Below are 8,526 nucleotides of genomic sequence, written 5' to 3' on the forward strand. Positions count from 1 at the left end.
AGGACATAACCTGTAGAATGTGTATGTGCCTAAGACTAATGATTAGGATGTCATGATTGAAATGAGTCAAATGCTCCTAATTAGACATATTATGATGCAAAATGAAAATGACTTTTATTTCGGACATCTTGATTCATTCAAGTTTCGTTTTGTTTCACTCAAAGTACCAACCCTATTTTGCTCGTATGCTTAGAACCCTCTCCATCGATTTGGTCCACTGTACCATTCCTACATGTTACGACCCATTTGAGATGTTTATGAAATGATCCTTTTTTAGGATCAACATCGTCTAATCACCATTTGGACCGAAGAAGAAAATTTCTTGAGTACCTCCAATCCTCACTCAATGGGAATTCCTTAAACAATTGTTATGTTTCAGTTTCTTTGTATTATCTAGAAATTTCCAGAGTAATATGCAAAACTTCGTTTGTGAAGGTATTTTAGTTCATCCATTATTATTTCAATGCAACATACTTTATGAATAATGGATAATAAATTGATTTAGAGTTTGAATGATTTATCAAAAGAAGAACAAAGGAGATTAATCTAGGAATCTATCTTTGAGAAGAAAGAGAATCCAAAGATAGTAAATAAGACAAAAATCAAATGCCTTAGATATCGCAGCTTGGGCTTCTATATACAAATTCCATGAAGACTGTTTTGAGTTTAACATGTGTTTAGAAGACCCAAAGTACTTTGTTGATACCCCGGTATGTAACATACTTCACTACTTGTTGACTCCGGTATAGCAAGGTCATTGCTGCACACCAAAATTTGAGCCACCCTTTCGAGTTTTCAGCTCAAAACCCCTTTGGTCTCAAGGCGCCCTTTGTAGGTTTTCACGTTGGCCTCTCCATTTTTTTCTTTTTTTCCATTATCCATTTTTCTTTTCTTTTTTTTTTTGAAATAGAAGTCTCAAAGTGCCCTTTTCGGGTTTTCACTTTGGCTTCCCTTCATTTTTAGACAAAATACTCCTTAATTGAGTCTGAATTCACTGTATTAGGTAAATCTTTCGCACCACTAGAGGAGGCTTTTTCAAAATCTATGGTCTTTCCCATTTGGTATCAATTTCCCTTTAAAATCCTTTGCATGGGAAGAATCTCTTGTAGCACAAGTTCCCCCTCATGAAATTCTTTTACCCCAGCAAAAATCCGGGCTGACGTTTGTCAAACAAAGAAAGCGAATAGTAGCTAAAATCCAGAAGCTCTATATAAAAAATAGTTCAATGGAGCTGCTGACATTATCTTTCATTCTGGGAAGCTGAAGTACAGAAATCGCTCCCGGAGTTGTCATTCCACCATGGCTTGATGATGTTTCTCAAGTATCTTTAAGCTTTATAAACTGCTCTAACTGTGAAGTTACCAAATGAGCTCAGCGAATAGGGGCCACAACAGATATGTCTGTGGCGTTTCTTTGATATAGCATGGACTAGCTCCTATAGATCATCAGCCAAAAACCCAATCTAACCTAAGAGAACATGATAATGAGTAGGTCTTGTGGTTCTAATCATTCCAGTATGGGCACAAAGATAGAAGTCATTGTTCCTAGGATGACAGATTTTATTGTCTATAATGGTTCCAGGTGAGACATTGTCAAGAGATCCCTGCTGAAAAAACTTAGTATAATGATTTTTTTGTGCCACAATGACCACAAACTTGGGGTTTCAACTCTTATCAAGAAATTTGCAAGCCTCAATTACTTGATCCAACTCAATGTTCAATACTTGATTGAACTGTGACTTGCTAACTCCATCCCTGAATATGATAATTTGATCAGGCTTTCTTTTCCCTAAACTTGTATAGAAGTCTAAGAAAGCTTTCCTAACGATACCCTCATCCACTTTGTCAGAAACTGGTTTGAAGAGAGAATCTATCATTTCAAGCTTTAGAGACTGTGTATGGCCTGATGCCCTATAACTGGAAATCAATGGCCACTTCATGAAACTAACCACTGCAGTTATTGACGGTATATCAGACTGCTCAGGAGAGCCAAATAATGCATCCATTCCAAGGATGATAGTTGGAACCTTTGAAACAACTGGAATTGAAGGTGTTTGCTCAATTACTAACATAGAATTTAGTCCTCCAAGCTTTGTATTGATTTTTAGAAGCAGATTTGTAAAGCACTAATCCTTCACCCAAATTAGTGCCATACACTGAGTCACGATGCCATACTCAGACAGATTGTTCTGCTTCCATGGCCCATAAAAATCAGAGTTTTTCTTATCGAGAAGCAAACAAAGAAGGAACTGCGGGGCTCCGAGTATCCAGTACTATTGTCCACCAAGGCATCAATGTGAGGTACAGGAAAACTAGCTTTGTTCCAACTTACAGCCTTTCCTTTCTTCTGAGGCTATATCTTTTACCCCCTCTTCATGGGGTAGAATTTATTTCTCTTCTTGCTTTACCATTTTCAACAAATTTAGAAACAAATCGCAATCTCTGTCATCTTCAGAGTACTGAGATTCCTCTAAACACATGTAGCGCTCAAAAGGAACTCTGAATCTGTAGTATCGTTGCCCTTGTCATTGATATCTAGGGATCTTCGATAGGCACAAAAGAATATACAAGGAATAAATGAATTCAAGAATAACTATTTACGTTATGAATGAAGAAAAAATAAGGGAACAATTGCTCAAATTAATCATGAAATATATGTTTTATTGAAACAACAATGTCCAAACATGAGCCTATTTCACAAATGAAATCTTATGGTTTCTAGGCTTTAAAACAACAAGTGTGTTCTGAACATTACTCTAAATTAACTTTAAAATACAAGGATCACTTCCACAATTTCATTGTTCAAAATAGTCCCAAATGTGCAAGGGCTCACCAGTTTTATTCCTTGGTTTCCTCTTCGGATACGTTATTCAGATTCCCCAACATCAAGTCCTGCTCAAAAGCCCTGAAACTTGGCGCATTCTTGGATCCCATGCCCCTTTCCATCATGGAATTCCCCTCCCCATCTAAATGATTACGTAATAAATTCTCTGCCCCAGAGGGATGATCAAAGCTTATAACACCTATTTTAATGAGTTTTTTGATCATATTTTTAAAGGCAGTGCAATTCTCAATTGAGTGTCCTGTGCGTCCCGCATGATACTCACTTTGAGCGTTCAAATCCTACCATTTGGGGTATGGGGGCTGCAACGGTTCTATGTAAAATGGGGACACTACATGTGCGTCAAATAATCTATGATATAGCTCATTATACGACACTGGAATTGACGTAAAGGGAAGCTTTTCAGGATTCAGTCTCGGATTGGATTCTTGCTTTTGAGGAACCTGATGGCTAGTAGTTGACATTCTTGGTTATCTTACAGTCAACAACTTCACCTCATTTTCTTTTCTCGTCATTGCCCTCGAGGCATTGTATCGGGAGCTCCACTCTTGCTTTTTAAGAGCTTCGCAGTGTTTCAGACACTCCACACTGGCCTTCCTTACTTCTCTAATGACAATAAGACTGGCTGAATTGCTCCCCGAATTAGAACCTGAGCCTACTGAATTATTTACTGGTCCGAACATACCGGCTTGATGCTATTGGGGTTTGATAGTAACTGGTATCTCTCGCGGATGTGTGTCCAGTTGAGTCTGGACCCCCTATTGGAGTAAAATTTGGGGAATAAACGATGACCTCATTATCATCTTCAGTGTTGACCACTGGGCTTTTCCTCTTTTCAAGCCCTTCGACTAGTAGTTGTCTCAGCTGGCCAATTATATTTCTTTGAAGCTCCAACAATTGATCACGTATATCTTGTTGAATTTTGGTCAACTGCCCTTGCATCTGTATTTGCCTTTGCTCCAATCTCTCCAACCTTTGTTCCATATCCCCGATTAACTCTCTGAAATAATTTTTGCTTAATTAGGGTCTTTTTATGGACTTAAATACATATGATGCGATTTGATGTAATGGAAATGCATGAATACAAAAAGGTATCGATCTCGACTCAATTTCATTTAGAAAACTTATTTAGAAAAAGAATATCTTTACATATAAATGGATTACAAATACGCCTTCGTCCTATGGCCCAAAGTTTTAACACAACAAAGCTAACTCTTGACCATGATCTGACTGTAGCTTGTATTTCGTGCTCAATGTATCAGCTTGTACCTTCATGGTCCGTAAATGATCTACTACCATCCCGAATTTGAGCTATGGCTTCACCCATGCGATGGACACCTCTTCCAACGTCTGTGAAGTTGTTTTGATTATCTTGAAAGAAAGTTTGGCAAACAAGTAGGCATTCTTGCTTAACATGCTACCTTAAAATGATATCCAGCACCTTTAGTGTTTCTTGAGAACTTTCAGATTCCTGTCCATGCAAAGCATTTTGAAATGCTTACATGGGTATCTTCTCAGCATAGTTAATCTCCACTTTAGAGGTCTTTAAATGATATGGTCTTCTTTAATCTCATTCTTTTGCGTCCATTTTGATAGACCATCAGGGCTTGCATTTCCATTGTCTCTGATAAGTGCAACATAGTAAACTCATGCTTGTTGTTTGGTCCTATAATAAATAAGCCTTTTACCATCATAGGCACAATTCTTTCCATCCAACTCACCTTTGTAGGTCCATGCATTCTGTCAATCACTTTTCTTCCAACACTCTTACCATCGACCATCTTCATATGAAAGAGAAATGTTGTAATGGTGGAAATGTCCATCAGTACTCTTCTTGTTCACCTTGAAATGATTGGTGAGTACATTACCTTCTGCCCTTTAGTTCCTGCAGCACGCCTTGCCATAGGGTGTCGAACAATCTTCCTCGTATCCAATTCTGCTTTGATTGGAAACAACATCAAGACGCACCAGTGGTGGAAGAGGCAGGAATTCCAAGACTGCCCCTTTTCCCTCCTGCTCTTTCCATTTTAGCTCACTCCCTCTCCCCATGACGTTCATCAACTTCCTCACAAAAGTTGGAATACAGTCAGCCCTTGAGTAAACTTTATCAACTTGAATCATAGGACAACGCCACAAAACTGAATATTCCTCCACCACGGGTACCATATCGGCTTTTCCAAACGTAGAGCAACTGTATCCATGATTCCAATACTGAGTGATGGCCCGAAACAAATTCTCGTCTATTCCTAAGTTAAGCAAGTGCTGCAAGTCCCCATGGTTGTTGTAGAACAACTACTTGGCTTCGCTACCCCATTGATCCCATATTTCCTTTAACTCATGTTGATTATCCTTTGTGACGCTGATATGAATGTAGTCTGACAGCTCTGACACATATCCCATGGCTAGACTATTTTCCTTTACTAACTAAGTTTACTCTGACCATATATGGACGTTAACGTTGTCTTCCACTCTATCAAGAAGTCTGTTCTCCATAATAAAACTCTCTAACTTAGAAACTGACCAAAAATCGATACCTTTTAAATGCGAAATGGTATGCAACAAAAGAAAGGAAATAGTTAGTATCAGATGATAACAATAAACTCAAAGATAACCTGCAAGGGTAATAATTACGGTATAATTCTATCTAGGTTGAGCTCTTACGGTCCTTCTATATGTGGTTTAGTTCTAAAGTTGAGGTACCTGAACCAGCAGATTCCTCGATCCTCACCCATTATAGGCTCATTCGAATTGAGTTCAATTCAGGGGGACACATTTCCCTATGGCTGCACGGAGATGAAAATCTCACGAAGACATAGGTACAGAGGAATCCCGAAAGTGATCCACTATCCTGCACGGAGGTGAAAACCTCACGAAGGCGTAGTTTCTCACTCCCACTTAAGGGTGCAACCAAAATGGTCATGTAAATACAATGTGTGCCAAAATATAACAAACATATGCAGTAGTAATTTAAACACATGTGATGCAAAAGGATTGAATTCTTAAAACTTTTTAAATTTCCGACGTTAAGACAAAGGGTAATCAATTATACGGCTTGGCTCACTTATTGTCCCCAGTGGAGTCGCCAAGCTGTCAAAACATTTTTTAAGAGGTTTTAAAAAAACGGGGTTCGACTTTAAAAATGAAAACGGGAGTCGCCACCAATCTTTTTAGGTGTGATTGGATCACCTTTAAAACATTTTGTTTTAAAATCATTAGTTTTGGTCTACGAAATCAGAAAACGGGTTCGGGAGCCGGTTACGTACGAGGAAGGGTTAGCACCCTCGTAACGCCCAAAAATTGGTACCTAATTGATTATCAAAATGTCCTTAATGTCAGAAATTTAACAAAAATTTAAGATGTAATCCTCTTTAAAATATTTTGATTTTGAAAATTAGGGTTCACTTGTATCAAATGAATCAAAATATTACATCCAATAAGTTAGGACGCACTATTTTAAGACATTCGAGACTAAGTTAACCATTTTTGAAAATCCCTATCTTGAGACGTCAAAACATCATATCCAGTAAGTTTGGACATAACGCTTTGAAATTTCAAGACAGTTGCTCGTATTTTGAAATCCTTTAAAAAATTTTAAAAAGGTGCTTGACTATTTGAACTCAACGAGAAAAGTGGCAACCCAGTAAGTTAGGGCACTACCTTTCTCGAAGTTTCCAAACATCAAGCATTGCTTTTATTTTTATAAAATTTTTAAATATTGTTTTAAATGACCTTTTAGTGTGACAATTCTGTATTACAAAACATAGATATTCAAATAACGTATATTACAAAATATTATAACACTTTATACAAATGCAATCACTATATATAGAGGGCAAAATGGAATAATAAAATAATCATGCTAAGCAAATAGGAATATACCCAAAAGAAAACATAATAAATGCACTAATTATATACAATATATCATAAATAAAACATTAGATAATAAATATAAAAAACATGGTAAATATTAATGTGTAAAATATGTATAAGTAAAAATAGATGACATGTATAGAAAATGGATAAATAGAATCTACATAAAATATAAAATATACAACCCAATAATTTAATGTACACATGAATGGATTAATAAATGAAATGATGCATATAATACAATATATCAATGTACATATATATAAAATGTGCATTTGAAAATAAATTATAAAAGTCTAAGATATTACATGACATATAAAATACATAACATAACAATAATACATTAATTCTAAAGTAAAAATAAATATTGTATAATAATAAAAACATAACTTTTAAAAATATATGTATAATATAAACAATTGATAAATAGAATGAGCATATAATAAAAAATGCGATATTTAATAATAAATTTAAAATATAATATATAATAAAAATATATTTATAAGAATAATAATTATATAAAATATAAAATATATTGGTTTAGAAAAATAATGTATAAAATATCAAATATGTAAAAGAATTTATATTTATAATGAAATAATTATATAATATATATAAATATAAGTTTAGAATAATATAAAATAAGTAATTAATGATGAAATATATGTATTATACAAATTATAATATTATAATATCTTCAAAATGTGTAATAATAGAATATAAATAAAGTAATTATTAACATATAAATAAAGTATATAATACAAGTTAAAACCTTTAATGATAATAATATATAGATAAAATGTATAATAATATAAAAATGACATAATAATATATAATAAAATAATTATAATATATAATATAAAAGTATATATGTAAAAAAATAATATATAATATATAATACAAGTAAAAATATAATAATAATATATAAATAATTATGTAAAATAATAATAATTTGTGAAAATAATATATAATAAATAATAATAATATAAATAATATATAATAAAATAATTATATAATATATAATATAAAAATAAGGTTAAAAATAAAACAAATAACAATATAAAAAAATATAATAATAAAAATAAATATATAGGGTTAGATTTGAAGTTCAATAAAATTACAGGGCGAATTTAGAAAAAATAAAGCTGAATTAAGGTCCTAATTAAAACACGCGTAAAACGAAAGGGACTCATTGGGAAAAACACCCTATTCCCAAAACGGCAGCGTTTTAATTCTGTGTTTAAAAGGGTCGGGGATCAAATTGAAACCAAAATAAAAATAGTGGACAAAAATTAAAAATTGCAATAAACTTAATTTAAAAGATGAAAAGACGGAAGGACTAAAGGGATTAATATCCCATTTTCTTAAAACACGCGGATCCTCCGGGTCGGATCGGGTCGGATCCTGGGCCCTATATAAGTTAAATTTTAATTTTAAATTTCATTTCTAACACCCCGTTAAAAAAAACCAAAAAAATTCTGAAACCCTCTCCCCAGTCCTCTGGCCTGAGTTCCAACAACGGCCGATGGCCACCGCTCCATGTGCCCACGCGCCGCCCTACATGGCGGTCGGAAGGCCAAAAATCCTTCCTCTTGCAGCAGAAACACAGGTAGTACTTCTCCTATTTATTTTAAAAAGTATTTTTGTGTATTACAACTTAAAAAATGAACTGTTTTCCCTTTGATTTTCAAATCTATTTTTGGATCGTCTGTTATATTAAAAATACATGTATATATATAAATAAAAAAATAGAAGGAAATAATAGAGAATGAAAACAGTAAAACCTTTGGATCTGCCGTGAGTTTTTATTTCTTC

General features: G+C 34.1%; 1 pseudogene; it reads right to left on the bottom strand.

Moving 5' to 3' along the window:
* Nucleotides 1–1,206: 1,206 nt before the first annotated feature.
* Nucleotides 1,207–5,241, bottom strand: LOC108487672 (protein argonaute 4A-like; annotated as a pseudogene).
* Between the last annotated feature and the right edge of the window lie 3,285 nt (nucleotides 5,242–8,526).

The sequence above is a fragment of the Gossypium arboreum genome, chromosome 7 (genome assembly GCF_025698485.1).
Source record: "Gossypium arboreum isolate Shixiya-1 chromosome 7, ASM2569848v2, whole genome shotgun sequence".
NCBI classification, from domain to species: domain Eukaryota; kingdom Viridiplantae; phylum Streptophyta; class Magnoliopsida; order Malvales; family Malvaceae; genus Gossypium; species Gossypium arboreum.